The sequence below is a fragment of the Somniosus microcephalus genome, chromosome 3, assembly GCF_052327205.1.
Source record: "Somniosus microcephalus isolate GS21.2 chromosome 3, FLI_Smic_1.0, whole genome shotgun sequence".
In the NCBI taxonomy this organism is placed as follows: Eukaryota; Metazoa; Chordata; class Chondrichthyes; order Squaliformes; family Somniosidae; genus Somniosus; species Somniosus microcephalus.
The window spans coordinates 202,905,915-202,919,630 of NC_140989.1; the positions used below are offsets into that span (position 1 = coordinate 202,905,915).

Consider the following 13,716-nt stretch of genomic DNA (forward strand, 5'->3'; position numbering starts at 1 on the left):
CACACAAGCCTCATGTACAAAGTATCATTTCACTGAATGATTTGTGAGGCCATTATCTTTGTCACAATTTGTTAGTTAAAGTGCAGGGAAAGAACTGAATGATCTGTAATACTCAACACTCAGGATGAGACGAAGGCACAGAGCTGAGGCACACAGGGTAACCACAGATTGCAACTTGAACTGAATGCATCGTAAACAGAGTGGGGAATTGGGAATTTGGAATGAAAATTCAGTAGAGAGGGGGAAGGAGGTGCTCCTTTTTTCCTTTAACACTTGCAGTGGTTTGTATAAGTTTGAGGCAGTAAGTATTAAAAACTAGGAACCTATAACTGATACTTTATTAAATTAATTTAAACTAGTCAATCAGTTTAAAAAAGAAATTAAATCAAGTGAATTAATTACATAAAAGTTTAATTAGTTAAATATATAAAATGATAGATAGATAGAGATGGCCATGAAGGAGTAGGCTGTATCGGCAGCATGTGGGAGTTTGTGGCGAGCAGCACCAATTCCAGGCAACCACATTTGCAGTAAGTGTCTGCAACTCGAAGAACTTCGGCTCAGAGTTGTTGAGTGGAGACAGAGTTGCAGACATTGCGATGCATCAGAAAGGGGGAGAGTTACCTGGACATTTTAACCCAGGAGGCAGTCACACCCCTTAGGTTAGGACTTGGTTTAGATTTGGTTAGTGGTCAGGGACAGGAGAATGTCACTGTGACTCAGGCACGTAAGAAGACCGCAGTTGCAGTGGTGGAGGAGCCTCAACCTTTGCCATTCTCCAGCAGGCACGAGGTATGTGCGACCGGTATGGATGCAAACAAAGAACATAAGAAATAGAAGCAGGAGAAGGCTACATGGCCTCTCGAGCCTGCTCCACCATTCTTCTAACCCCCAGAGAGCACAGACCTAATCGACTCAATCGCTCCTTACAGGAGAAGCATCTGATCCAAGGAATCAATCGAATGAACTTTCGTTGCGCTGCCTCAAAGGCAAGTATATCCTTTCTCAGATAAGGAGACCAGAACTGTGCACAGTACTCCAGGTGTGGTCTCACCAAGGCCCTGTAAAGTTGTAGCAAGACTTCTTTACTCTTGTACTCCAACCCCTTGCAATAGAGGAAAACATGCCATTTGCCTTCCTAATTGCTTGCTGTACCTGCATGCTAACTCCGTGTTTCTTGTACTAGGACCCCTAAATCTCTCTGAACACCAACATTCGATTGTTTCTCACCATTTAAAAAATCGGAGTGACTGCTGCCAATGAACCGGAAGCTGCGCAGACACGCTCTGCACATAAATCTGTGGTGGTTTAAGTATGAATGTACACTAATATAGTAACATCGCATGCCGGAATCTATGGAGCTATGGGTTGGTTTAATAATGTAGAATAATAGCACAGGTTAGTTTAAGTATTAATGTATGATATTTTCACGAGGGGAGGGTTGTGGAGATTTATTTGTATAGTGCGCAAGCTCCGTGTGAAGGGAAAGGAGCAGAAAATTAATAAAAATGGACGTTTACTGTGTTTTGCCGGTGCAGATTTTCTTTTCCTGGTGTGGCTCTGGTTAGCAGTAGCTTTCTTTTCACCACCCCCTCCCCTCCTTTCTCTCTGGAAGTGTTTTCTTTGTAATGGCGACAATATTTTCTTTTCAGTTAGCGAACAACTGAAAAAACACAAACTGCGCATGTGCAACTACTCCACCTTCGTTGGCTGCAGTCGCGTCCTTAAAAAATATTAATGGGCCAGAAATTCAGGTTGGAGGCTTCCCGCAGGTGCAAGCCCCCGACCTGCACTTACATAGCGCGCCTGCCGTTGTGCTGTGGGCCCGCGTGGGATTCTGATCCTGGGCCTCCTCCAGCTGCCGGTGTGCAGTGCACGTGTATCCCAGGGGCGCAGTTAGTTCGCAGTGTCCCCTGGGATCACGTGGGCCATGGGGAGCCAATCGGAGCAGGGAATCTCCATTCACAGATTTGACAGGAAGACCTGTCAAATCTATGAAGAGATCAGCCCCAAAACATAAGTAAAACTTCGAATAAATTTTTTAAAACCCACATTTATAAAATAACTATAAATTACAAATTAATTTAAATTTCTGAAAAAATTAATTATTTTTTAACGGGGCTAAAAATGAACTTACCTTTCTTTAAAGTATTTTAAAATGATAAACCTGTGGAAAAAATGTTTTAATTTTACTTAATTAACCTCTTACCTAGTTAAAAGCAGGCCTTGCGCCTGCTTTTTCCACACGCAGCTGCTAGGGACTTAACCGCATGGAGAAACCTGTAAAAAAATCAGAAGTTCCAGGTCTACGTGCTGCCTCTCCGGCGCACGCGTTTGACCTCCGAACCCCTTCCTTAAAGGGAATGGCAGTTCAGGTTTCCAGTGCATGCGCGAAACCGGCACTTCCGTTGGCCTTACGGGCGAGTACACAGCGCGTACTCACCCGTGGGGACCCCAATTTCAACCGAAGTGAATAACCTCACATTTCCCTACATTATACTCCATCTGCCACCTTACTGCCCACTCACTTAACCTGTCTATATCCCTTTGCAGACTCTTTATGTCTTCCTTACTGTCCCACCTAGCTTTGTATCGTCAGCCAACTTGGATACATGGCACTCGGTCCCTTCATCGAAGTCATTAATATAAATTGTGAATAGTTGTATCCCAACACTGATCCTTGCGGCACCCCACTAGTTAGAGCCTGCCAACCGAAAGGTGACTCATTCATCCCTACTCTCTTTTCTTTCCGTTAACCAATCCTCTATCTATGCTAATATATTACCACCAACCCCATGAGCCCTTATCTTGCATGCGGCACCTTATCTAATGCCTTTTGGAAATCCAAATACACTACCTCCACTGGTTCCCCTTTATCAACCCTGCTAGTTACATCCACAAAAAACTCTAATAAATTTGTTGTATAGGATTTCCCTTTCATAAAAACATTTTGACTCTGCCTAATCATTTTATGGTTTGCTAAAGGCCCTTTCTTAATAACGGATTCCAGAATTTTCCCGACAACTGATGTCAGGCTAACTGGCCTGTAGTTTCCCGTTTTCTCTCTCCCTTCTCTCTCGAATAACAGGGTTATATTTGCTACCTTCCAATCCGTTGGGACCATTCTAGAATCTAGGGAATTTTGGAAGATCACAATCAATGTAACCACTATCTCTGTAGCCAGCCCTTTTAGAATCCTAGGATGTAGGCCATCAGGTCCAGGGGATGTCGTCAGCTTTTAGTCCCATTCGTTTCTCAAGTACTTTTTCTCTACTGATCTTAATTACTTTAATTTCTTCACTCTCATTAGCCCCTTGGTTCCCCAATATTTTAGGTATGCTTTTTGTGTCTTCTACTGTGAAGACAGAATTTTTGCTAATCTCTTCCTTTTTTCATACTTGTAGAAGCTCTTACATCTGTTGTTAGATTTCTTACTAGTTTACCCCTTATCAATTTTTTTGGTCATCCTTTTCTGGGTTCTAAAGCGCTCCCAAAATTTGGGGTTACTACTATTCTTTGCAACATTATAAACCTCTTCTGTTAATCTAATACAACCCTCAACTTCTTTAGTTAGCCACGGATGGATCACTTTTCCCGTGAAGTTTTTATTTCTCAATGGAATGTATATTTGTTGAGAATTTTAGAATATTTCTTTAAATGTTTGCCACTGCTTATCTACCATCATAGCTTTTAATTTAATTTCCCAATCTACCGTAGCCAACTCGCCCTTCATACCCATGTAACTGGCTTTATTTAAGTTTAAGATTCTAGTTTCGGATTTAAGTATTTCATTCTCAAACACAATGTGAACTTCGATCACACTATGATCACTCTTCCCCAGAGGAACGTTGGAACCAACAACATAGGTGGGACTAGGAATGCAGTTCTGCTGAGAAAGTTTGAGGAGCTATGGTCCAAATTAAAATGCAGAACCTCAAAGGTAATAATCACTGAAATGTTACTTGTGCCATGCACAAATTGGCAAAGGGACAAGCAAATCAGAGTTAAATGCGTGGCTCAGAGTGGTGTGGGAGGAAGTGGTTTTGATTCATGGGTCACTGGCCTTCAAAAAGATCATGGCTGATCTTCCATCTCAACTCCACCTTCCCGCACTATCCCCATATCCCTTGATTTCCTTAATATCCCCAAAATTAGCCATCTCTACCTTGAATATACTCAACGACTGAGCCTCCACTCCCCTCTGGGGTAGAGAATTCCGAAGGTTCACAACGCTTTGAAAAAATTTCTCCTCATCTCAGTCCTAAATGACCTACCACTTATTCTGAGACTGTGACCCCTGGTTCTAGACTCCCCAGCCAGAGGAAACATCCTCCCAGCATCTACCCTGTCAAGCCCTGTAAGAATTTAATATGTTTCAATGAGATCAACTCTCATTCTTCTAAATTCTAGGGAATATAGGCCTAGTCATCTCAATTTCTCCTCGCAGGATAATCCCCCCAATCCCAGGAATCAGGCCTTCGTCGCACTCCCTCTAAGGCAAGTATATCCTTCCTTAGCAAGGAGACCAAAATTGTACACAGTACTCCAGGTGTGGTCTCACCAAAGCCTTATATAATTGCAGGATGATTTTTTTCCTATTCTGCTCCAATTCTTTTGTAATAAAGGCCAACATACCATTTGCTTTCCTAATTGCTTGCTGTACCTGCATGTTAACTTTGTGATTTGTACGTAAAGACACCCAGGTCCCTCTGAATACAATCATTTCCCAATCTCTCACCATTTAAAAAATATTTTGCTTTTCTATGTTTCCTACTAAAGTGGATAACTTCACATTTCTATACATTATATTTCATCAGTCGTAGGGAAACTGCGGTGATCTTATATTAAGGATGTGGTATAAGGCACTTAGAAAATCACAACATGCTTCAGCAGAGCCAACGCGGTTTTATGAAAGGGAAATCGTGTTCGACAAATCTATTTTTGAGGGTGTAACCAGCAGGGTAGATAAGGGGGAACCAGTGGATGTAGTATATTTGCATTTTCAGAAGGCATTCCATAAGGTGCCACACAAGATTAGGGCTCATGGAATTGGGGGTAAAATATTAGCATGGATTGAGGATTGGTTAACAAAACAGAGATTAAGAATGAATAGGTCATTTACGGGACGGCAAGATGTAACTAATGGAGTGACACAAGGATCAGTGCTGGGACCTCAGCTATTTACAATCTTTATCAATGATTTAGATGAGGGGGCCCGAGAGTAATGTATCCAAGTTTGCTGACTATAAAAAGCTGGGTGGGAATGTAAGCTGTTAGGATGGAGAAAGGCTGCAAAGGGACATAGAACTGTTAAGTGATTGGGCAAGAAGGTGGCAGATGGAGTATAATGTGGGTAAGTGTGAATGGTGGAGCAGGCTCGAGGGGTCGTACGGCCTACTTCAGCTCCTATTTCTTACGTTCTTAAGCATTTGGACCCTCCCAGTGCTGCATGAGACTCACCATCCTTAACATCCATTTCAGGATTTCAGAAGCATGGGACTCCATCACTCCTCTGTTGCCCTGCCTACTGCAGTCAACAAGCCTTAAAAACCCAAGCTTGGCATCACCGAACTTCTACTGCGCAACTCATACCGCCCCATTCACACCCCCCCCCACCAACCGAGTAACTCATCCCGACAACTACACACTCCCCGTGTAAGGCATCCCTCCAACTTCACACCCCGCCCTCCCCCCCGCCGAGTAACTCATCCCGACAACTACACACTCCCCGTGTAACTCATCCCTCCAACTTCACACTCCGTGTAACTCATCCTGCCCCCTTCACTCCCCGTGTAACTCATCCCCCCTTCACTCCCCGTGTAACTCATCCTGCCCCCTGCACTCCCTGTGTAACTCATCCCTTGACTCCCCGTGTAACTCATCCCCACTTCACTCCTCGTGTAACTCATCCTGCCCCCTTCACTCCCCGTGTAACTCATCCTGCCCCCTTCACTCCCCGTGTAACTCATCCCGCCCCCTTCACTCCCCGTGTAACTCATCCCGCTCCCTTCAGTCTCCCCAAGTAACTCATCCCGCCCCCTTCATAGTCATAGAGTTATACAGCACAGAAAGAGGCCCTTCGGCCCATCGCGTCTGCGCCGTCCATCAATCCCTGTCCAGTCTAATCCCATTTTCCAGCATTTGGTCCATAGCCTTGTATGCAATGGCATTTCAAGTGCTCATCCAAATGCTTCTTGAATGTTGTGAGGGTTCCTGTCTCTACCACCCTTTCAGGCAGTGAGTTCCAGATTCCAACCACCCTCTGGGTGAAAAAGTTCCTCCTCAAATCCCCTCTAAATCTCCTGCCCCTTACCCTGAATCTATGCCCCCTTGTTACTGACCCCCCTACTAAGGGGAAAAGTTCCTCTTTATCTACCCTATCTATGCCCCTCATCATTTTGTACACATCAATCAGGTCCCCCCTCAGTCTTCTTTGCTCCAAGGAAAACAACCCCAGCCTGTTTAGTCTTTCTTCATAGCTGAGGCGCTCCATCCCAGGTAACATCCTGGTGAATCTTCTCTGCACCCTCTCCAAAGCAATCACATCCTTCCTACAGTGAGGCGACCAGAACTGTACACAGTACTCCAGCTGTGGCCTCACCAGCGTTTTGAACAGCTCCATCATAACCTCCCTGCTCTTATATTCTATGCCTCGGCTAATGAAGGCAAGTATCCCATATGCCTTTTTAACCACCTTATCTACCTGTTCCGCTGCCTTCAGGGATCTATGTACATGTACACCAAGGTTCCTCTGACCCTCTGTACTTCTTAGGGTCCTACCACTCATTGTGTATTCCCTTGCCTTAGTTGTCCGTCCAAAATGCATCACCTCGCACTTTTCAGGGTTAAATTCCATTTGCCACTTTTCCGCCCATCTGACCAACCCGTTTATATCGTCCTGTAGCCTGAGGCTTTCCTCCTCGCAATTGACCACCCCACCAATTTTCGTGTCATCTGCGAACTTACTGATCATACCTTTTACATTCTCATCCAAATCATTTATGTAGATCACAAACAACAAGGGACCCAGCACCGATCCCCGAGGTACCCCACTGGACACAGGCTTCCAGTCACAAAAGCAACCTTCGACCATCACCCTCTGCCTCCTGCCACTCAGCCAGTTTAGGATCCAACGCGCCAAGGCACCCTGGATCCCATGGGCTCTTACTTTCTTGACCAGTCTCCTATGCGGGACTTTGTCAAAAGCTTCACTGAAGTCCATGTAAACCACATCCACAGCATTTCCCTCATCCACCCCCCTAGTCACCCCCTCGAAAAATTCAATCAGATTTGTCAGACATGATTTACCCTTGACAAAGCCATGCTGACTATCCCCGATTAATCCTTGCCTCTTCAAGTGGAGACTAATTTTGTCCCTCAGAATTTATTCCAATAATTTCCCTACCACAGATGTTAGGCTCACTGGCCTGTAATTCCCTGGTTTATCCCTGCTACCCTTCTTGTATAATGGTACTACGTTAGCTGTTCTCCAGTCCTCTGGGACATCCCCTGTGGCCAGAGAGGTTCTGAAAATTTGTGTCAGAGCCCCTGCAATCTCCTCCTTTGCCTCCCACAGCAGCCTGGGATACACCTCGTCCGGGCCTGGGGATTTTTCCACTTTTTGGCCTGCTAAAGCCGCCAGCACCTCCTCCCTCTCGATGCTAATATGTTCAAGTATGTCACAGTCCCCTTGCCCGATTTCTATGTCTAAATCGTCCTTCTCCATAGTGAACACAGATGCAAAAAATTCATTTAAAACCCCGCCAACATCATCTGGCTCCACACACAGGTTGCCACTTTGGTCCCTAATGGGCCCTACCCTTTCCCTGGTTATCCTCTTGCCCTTAATATACTGATAAAACATGTTAGGATTTTCCTTTATTTTGCTCGCCAGTGTTATTTCCCCTTCACACCCAGTGGAACTCATCCCGCCCTTCACTCCCCGTGTAACTCATCCCGCCCCCTTCACTCCCCGTGTAACTCATCCCGCTCTCTTCACTCCCCGTGTAACTCATCCCGCCCTTCACTCCCCGTGTAACTCATCCCGCCCCCTTCACTCCCCGTGTAACTCATCCCGCCCCCTTCACTCCCCGTGTAACTCATCCCGCTCTCTTCACTCCCCGTGTAACTCATCCCGCCCTTCACTCCCCGTGTAACTCATGCGACCCCTTCACTCCCCGTGTAACTCATCCCGCTCTCTTCACTCCCCGTGTAACTCATCCCGCCCCCATCACTCCCCGTGTAACTCATCCCGCCCCCTTCACTCCCCGTGTAAGTCATCCCGCCCCCTTCACGCCCCGTGTAAGTCATCCCACCCCCTTCACTCCCCGTAACTTATCCCGCTCCCTTCACTCCCCGTGTAACTCATCCCGCCCCCTTCACTCCCCGTGTAACTCATCCCGCCCCTTCATTCCGTATAACTCATCCCGTCCCCTTCACTCCCCTTGTAACTCATCCCGCCCCCTTGACTCCCCGTGTAACTCATCCCGTCCCCTTCATTCTCCGTGTAACTCATCCTGCCCCCTTCACTCCCCGTGTAACTCATCCCACTCCTTCACTCCCCGTGTAACTCATCCCGCCCCCTTCACTCCCCGTGTAACTCATCCCGCCCCCTTCACTCTCCCCGTAACACATCCCGCACCCTTCACGCCCCGTGTAACTCATCCCGCCCCCTTCACTCCGAATAACTCATCCCGCTCCCTTCACTCCGTGTAACTCATCCCGTCCCCTTCACTCCCCGTGTAACTCATCCCGCTCCCTTCACTCCGTGTAACTCATCCCGCCCCTTCACTCCCCGTGTAACTCATGCCGCTCCCTTCACTCCCAGTGTAACTCATCCCGCCCCTTCACTCCCCGTGTAACTCATCCCGTCCCCTTCACTTCCGCGTAACTCATCCCGCCCCCTTCACTCCCCATGTAACTCATCCCGCCCCCTTCACTCCCCGTGTAACTCATCCCGCCCCCTTCACTCCCCGTGTAACTCATCCCGTCCCCTTCACTCCCCGTGTAACTCATCCCGCCCCCTTCACTCCCCGTGTAACTCATCGCGCCCCCTTCATTCCCCGTGTAACTCATCCCGTCCCCTTCACTCCCCGTGTAACTCATCCAGTCCCCTTCACTCCCCGTGTAACTCATCCCGCCCCTTCACTCCCCGTGTAACTCATCCCGCCCCCTTCACTCCGTGTAACTCATCCCGCCCCCTTCACTCCCCGTGTAAATCATCCCGCACCCTTCACTCCCCGTGTAACTCATCCCGCCCCCTTCACTCCCCGAGTAACTCATCCCGTCCCCTTCACTCCCCGTGTAACTCATCCCATCCCCTTCACTCCGCGTGTAACTCATTCCGTCCCCTTCACTCCCCGTCTAACTAATCCCGCCCCCTTCACTCCCCGTGTAACTCATCCCACCCTCTTCACACTCCCCGTGTAACTCATCCTGCCCCCTTCACTCCCCGTGTAACTCATCCCGCTCCTTCACTCCACGTGTAACTCATTCCGCCCCCTTCACTCTCCCCGTAACTCATCCCGCACCCTTCACTCCCCGTGTAACTCATCCCGCACCTTCACTCCGAATAACTCATTCCGGCCTCTTCACTCCCGAGTAACTCCTCCCGCTCCTTCACTCCCCGTGTAACTCATCCTGCCCCTTTCACTCCCCGTGTAACTAATCCAGCTCCTTCACTCCCCGTGTAACTCATCCCGCCCCCTTCACTCCCCGTGTAACTCATCCCGACCCCTTCACTCCCCGTGTAACTCATCCCGCCCCCTTCACTCCCCGTGTAACTCATCCCGCTCCCTTCACTCCCCCCGTAACTCATCCCGTCCTCTTCACTTCCGCGTAACTCATCCCGCTCCTTCACTCCCCGTGTAACACATCCCGCCCCCTTCACTCCCCGTGTAACTCATCCCGCACCCTTCACTCCCCGTGTAACTCATCCCGCACCCTTCACTCCCCGTGTAACTCATTCCGCCCCCTTCACTCCGAATAACTCATTCCGCACCCTTCACTCCCGAGTAACTCCTCCCGCTCCTTCACTCCCCGTGTAACTCATCCCGCTCCCTTCACTCCCCGTGTAACTCATCCCGCTCCCTTCACTCCCCGTGTAACTCATCTCGTCCCCTTCACTCCCCGTGTATCACATCCCGCTCCCTTCCCTCCCCGTGTAACTCATCCCGCCCCCTTCACACCCCGTGTAACTCATCCCGCCCCCTCACTCCCCGTGTAACTCATCCCGCCCCCTTCACTCCCCGTGTAACTCATCCTGCCCCCTTCACTCCCCAACTAACTCATCCCGCCCCCTTCACACCCCGTCTAACTCAGCCTGTCCCCTTCACTCCCCGTGTAACTCATCCCGCCCCTGCACTCCCCGTGTAACTCATCCCGCCCCCTTCACTCTCCCCGTAACTCATCCCGCCCCCTTCACTCCCCGTAACTCATCCCGCTCCCTTCACTCCCCGTGTAAGTCTTGCGACCCCTTCACTCCGCGTAACTCATCCCGTCCTTCACTTCCGCGTAACTCATCCCGCCCCCTTCACTCCCCGTGTAACTCAACCCACCCCCTTCACTCCCCGTGTAACTCATCCCGCCCCCTTCACTCCCAGTTTAACTAATCCCGCCCCTTCACTCCACGTGTAACTCATCCCGCCCCCTTCACTCCCCGTGTAACTCATCCCGCCCCCTTCACTCTCCGTGTAACTCATCCCGCCCCCTTCACTCCCCGAGTAACTCATCCCGCTCCCTTCACTCCCCATCTAACTCATCCCGCCCTTCACTCTCCCCGGAACTCATCCCGTCCCCTTCACTCCCCGTAACTCATTCCGCTCCCTTGACTCCCCGTAACTCATCCCGTCCCCTTCACTCCCCGTGTAACTCATCCCGTCCCCTTCACTCCCCGTGTAACTCACACCGTCCCTTTCACTCCCTGTGTAAGTCATCCCACCCCCTTCACTCCCCGTAACTCATCCCGCCCCCTTCACTCTCCCCGTAACTCATCCCGCACCCTTCACTCCCCGTGTAACTCATCCCGCCCCTTCACTCCCCGTGTAACTCATCCCGCCCCCTTCACTCCCCGTGTAACTCATCCCGCCCCCTTCACTCCCCGTGTAACTCATCCCGCTCCCTTCACTCCCCGTGTAACTCATCCCGCCCCCTTCACTCCCCGTGTAACTCATCCCATCCCCTTCACTCCCCGTGTAACTCAACCCGCCCCCTTCACTCCCCGTGTAACTCATCCCGCCCCCTTCACTCCCCGTGTAACTCATCCCGCCCCCTTCACTCCCCGTGTAACTCATCCCGCCCCCTTCACTCCCCGTGTAACTCATCCCGCCCCCTTCACTCCCCGTGTAACTCATCCCGCCCCCTTCACTCCCCGTGTAACTCATCCCGCCCCCTTCACTCCCCGTGTAACTCATCCGGCCCCCTTCACTCCCCGAGTAACTCATCCCGTCCCCTTCACTCTCCCCGTAACTCATCCCGCCCCCTTCACTCTCCCCGTAACTCATCCCGTCCCCTTCACTCCCCGTAACTCATTCCGCTCCCTTCACTCCCCGTAACTCATCCCGCCCCCTTCACTCCACTTGAAACTCATTCCGTCCCCTTCACTTCCCGTGTAACTCATCCCGCCCCCTTCACTCCCCGTGTAACTCATCCCGCCCCCTTCACTCTCCCCGTAACTCATCCCGTCCCCTTCACTCCCCGTAACTCATCCCGCTCCCTTCACTCCCCGTGTAACTCTTGCGACCCCTTCACTCCGCGTAACTCATCCCGTCCTTCACTTCCGCGTAACTCATCCCGCCCCCTTCACTCCCGAGTAACACTTCCCGTCCCATTCACTCCCCGTGTAACACATCCCGCTCTCTTCACTCCCCGTGTAACTCATCCCGACCCCTTCACTCCCCGTGTAACTCATCCCGCCCCTTCACTCCCCGTGTAAGTCATCCCGCTCCCTTCACTCCCCATCTAACTCATCCCGCCCCCTTCACTCTCCCCGCAACTCATCCCGTCCCCTTCACTCCCCGTAACTCATTCCGCTCCCTTGACTCCCCGTAACTCATCCCGCCCCCTTCACTCCCCTTGAAATTCATCCCGTCCCCTTCACTCCCCTTGAAACTCATCCCGTCCCCTTCACTCCCCGTGTAACTCACACCGTCCCTTTCACTCCCCGTGTAAGTCATCCCACCCCCTTCACTCCCCGTAACTCATCCCGCCCCCTTCACTCTCCCCGTAACTCATCCCGCACCCTTCACTCCCCGTGTAACTCATCCCGCCCCTTCACTCCCCATGTAACTCATCCCGCCCCCTTCACTCCCCGTGTAACTCATCCCGCCCCCTTCACTCCCCGTGTAACTCATCCCGCCCCCTTCACTCCCCGTGTAACTCATCCCCTCCCCTTCACTCTCCGTGTAACTCATCCGGCCCCCTGCACTCCCCGAGTAACTCATCCCGTCCCCTTCACTCTCCCCGTAACTCATCCCGCTCCCTTCACACTCACCGTGGAACTCATCCCGCTCCCTTCACTCCCCATCTAACTCATCCCGCCCCCTTCACTCCCCGTGTAACTCATCCCGCCCCCTTCACTCACCGTGTAACTCATCCCATCCCCTTCACTCCCCGTGTAACTCATCCCGCCCCCTTCACTCCCCGTGTAACTCATCCCGTCCCTTTCACTCTCCCCGTAACTCATCCCGTTCCCTTCACTCCCTGTAACTCATTCCGCTCCCTTCACTCCCCGTGTAACTCATCCCGACCCCTTCACTCCCCGTGTAAGTGATCCCGCTCCCTTCACTCCCCGTGTAACTCATCCCGCCCCTTCACTCCCCGTGTAACTCATCCTGCCCCCTTCACTCCCCGTGTAACTCATCCCGCCCCTTCACTCCCCGTGTAACTCATCCCGCCCCCTTCACTCCCCGTGTAAGTCATCCCGCTCCCTTCACTCCCCGTGTAACACATCCCGCCCCCTTCACTCCCCATGTAACTCATCCCGTCCCTTTCACTCTCCCCGTAACTCATCCCGTCCCCTTCACTCCCTGTAACTCATTCCGCTCCCTTCACTCCCCGTGTAACTCATCCCGACCCCTTCACTCCCCGTGTAACTCATCCCGCCCCTTCACTCCGTGTAACTCATCCCGCCCCCTTCACTCCCCGTATAAGTCATCCCGCTCCCTTCACACCCCGTGTAACTCATCCCGCCCCCTTCACTCCCCGTGTAAGTCACCCCGCCCCCTTCACGCCCCGTGTAAGTCATCCCGCCCCTTCATTCCGTATAACTCATCCCGTCCCCTTCACTCCCCTTGTAACTCATCCCGCCCCCTTCACTCCCCGTGTAATTCATCCCGCTCCCTTCACTCCCCGTGTAACACATCCCGCCCCCTTCACTCCCCGTGTAACTCATCCCGCCCCCTTCACTCCCCGTGCAACTCATCCCGCCCCTTCACTCCCCGTGTAACTCATCCTGCCCCCTTCACTCCCCGTGTAACTCATCCTGCCCCCTTCACTCCCCGTGTAACTCATCCCGCCCCCTTCACTCCCCGTGTAACTCATCCTGCCCCCTTCACTCCCCGTGTAACTCATCCCGCCCCCTTCACTCCCCGTGTAACTCATCCCGCCCCCTTCACTCCCCGTGTAACTCATCCCGCCCCCTTCACTCCCCGTGTAACTCATCCCGCCCCCTTCACTCCCCGTGTAACTCATCCGGCCTCCTTCACTCCCCGTGTAACT

General features: G+C 51.3%; 1 protein-coding gene across 1 annotated transcript in view; it reads right to left on the bottom strand.

Moving 5' to 3' along the window:
* Positions 1–13,716, bottom strand: part of cop1 (COP1 E3 ubiquitin ligase) — a gene marked incomplete at its 5' end in the record, with an annotated part of 130,351 nt that overhangs the window by 41,136 nt on the left and 75,499 nt on the right. The gene's annotated exons all lie outside the window — the stretch shown is intronic.